This window comes from Scyliorhinus torazame, chromosome 20, assembly GCF_047496885.1.
Source record: "Scyliorhinus torazame isolate Kashiwa2021f chromosome 20, sScyTor2.1, whole genome shotgun sequence".
Classification (NCBI taxonomy): Eukaryota; Metazoa; Chordata; class Chondrichthyes; order Carcharhiniformes; family Scyliorhinidae; genus Scyliorhinus; species Scyliorhinus torazame.
The window spans coordinates 42,932,270-42,934,769 of record NC_092726.1 but is presented as its reverse complement, the minus strand read 5'-3'; positions in this window follow the sequence as shown (position 1 = coordinate 42,934,769).

Here is a 2,500-nt window from a genome sequence, read left to right as displayed (position 1 = left end):
CCTGGGCTCTCTTACCCAGTGTGTGTGTGTGTGTGTGTGTGTGTGTGTATAGATGTCCTGGGCTCTCTGACCCAGTGTGTGTGTGTGTGTGTGTATAGATGTCCTGGGCTCTCTGACCCAGTGTGTGTATGTGTGTGTGTGTGTGTGTTTAAAGATGTCCTGGGTTCTCTGACCCAGTGTGTGTCTGTGTGTGTGTGTGTGTGTAAAGATGTCCTGGGCTCCCTGACCCAGTGTGTGTGTGTGTGTAAAGATGTCCTGGGCTCTCTGACCCAGTGTGTGTGTGTGTGTAAAGATGTCCTGGGCTCTCTTACCCAGTGTGTGTGTGTGTGTGTGTGTGTGTGTGTATAGATGTCCTGGGCTCTCTGACCCAGTGTGTGTATGTGTGTGTGTGTGTGTGTGTGTGTGTGTGTGTTTAAAGATGTCCTGGGTTCTCTGACCCAGTGTGTGTGTGTGTGTGTGTGTGTGTGTGTAAAGATGTCCTGGGCTCTCTGACCCAGTGTGTGTGTGTGTGTGTGTGTGTGTGTAAAGATGTCCTGGGCTCGCTGACCCAGTGTGTGTGTGTGTGTGTGTGTGTGTGTAAAGATGTCCTGGGCTCTCTGACCCAGTGTGTGTGTGTGTGTGTGTGTGTGTGTGTGTGTAAAGATGTCCTGGGCTCGCTGACCCAGTGTGTGTGTGTAAAGATGTCCTGGGCTCGCTGACCCAGTGTGCGTGTGTGTGTGTGTGTGTGTAAAGATGTCCTGGGCTCTCTGACCCAGTGTGTGTGTGTGTGTGTGTGTGTGTAAAGATGTCCTGGGCTCTCTGACCCAGTGTGTGTGTAAAGATGTCCTGGGCTCTCTGACCCAGTGTGTGTGTGTGTGTGTGTGTGTGTGTAAAGATGTTCTGGGCTCTCTGACCCAGTGTGTGTGTGTGTGTGTAAAGATGTCCTGGGCTCTCTGACCCAGTGTGTTTGTGTGTGTGTGTGTGTGTAAAGATGTCCTGGGCTCGCTGACCCAGTGTGTGTGTGTGTGTGTGTGTGTGTGTGTATGTAGAGATGTCCTGGGCTCGCTGACCCAGTGTGTGTATGTGTGTGTGTGTGTGTAAAGATGTTCTGGGCTTTCTGACCCAGTGTGTGTGTGTGTGTGTGTGTGTGTGTAAAGATGTTCTGGGCTTTCTGACCCAGTGTGTGTGTGTGTGTGTGTGTGTGTAAAGATGTTCTGGGCTTTCTGACCCAGTGTGTGTGTGTGTGTGTGTGTGTAAAGATGTTCTGGGCTCTCTGACCCAGTGTGTGTGTGTATGTGTGTGTGTAAAGATGTTCTGGGCTCGCTGACCCAGTGTGTGTGCAAAGATGTTCTGGGCTCTCTGACCCAGTGTGTGTTTGTGTGTGTGTGTAATGATGTTCTGGGCACTCTGACCCAGTGTGTGTGTGTGTGTGTGTGTAAAGATGTCCTGGGCTCGCTGACCCAGTGTGTGTGTGTGTGTAAAGATGTCCTGGGCTCTCTGACACAGTGTGTGTGTGTGTGCGTGTGTAAGGATGTCCTGGGCTCTCTGACCCAGTGTGTGTGTAAAGATGTCCTGGGCTCGCTGACCCAGTGTGTGTGTGTGTGTGTGTGTGTGTAAAGATGTCCTGGGCTCTCTGACCCAGTGTGTGTGTGTGTGTGTGTGTGTAAAAATGTCCTGGGCTCTCTGACCAGTGTGTGTGTTTGTAAAGATGTCCTGGGCTCGCTGACCCAGTGTGTGTGTGTGTGTGTGTGTGTGTAAAGATGTCCTGGGCTCTCTGACCCAGTGTGTGTGTGTGTGTGTGTGTGTAAAAATGTCCTGGGCTCTGTGACCCAGTGTGTGTGTGTGTGTGTGTGTGTAAATATGTCCTGGGCTCTCTGACCCTGTGTGTGTGTGTAAAGATGTTCTGGGCTCGCTGACCCAGTGTGTGTGTGTGTGTGTGCAAAGATGTTCTGAGCTCTCTGACCCAGTGTGTGTGTGTGTGTGTGTGTAAATATGTTCTGGGCTCTCTGACCCTGTGTGTGTGTGTGTAAAGATGTCCTGGGCTCGCTGACCCAGTGTGTGTGTGTGTGTGTGTGTGTGTGTGTGTAAAGATGTCCTGGGCTTTCTGACCCAGTGTGTGTGTGTGTGTGTGTGTGTAAAGATGTTCTGGGCTCTCTGACCCAGTGTGTGTGTGTGTGTGTGTGTGTGTAAAGATGTCCTGGGCTCTCTGACCCAGTGTGTGTGTGTGTGTGTGTGTGTGTGTGTGTGTGTAAAAATGTCCTGGGCTCTCTGACCCAGTGTGTGTGTGTGTGTGTGTGTGTGTGTATGTAAATATGTCCTGGGCTCTCTGACCCTGTGTGTGTGTGTAAAGATGTTCTGGGCTCGCTGACCCAGTGTGTGTGTGTGTGCAAAGATGTTCTGAGCTCTCTGACCCAGTGTGTGTGTGTGTGTGTGTGTGTGTGTAAATATGTTCTGGGCTCTCTGACCCAGTGTGTGTGTGTGTAAAGATGTCCTGGGCTCGCTGACCCAGTGTGTGTGTGTG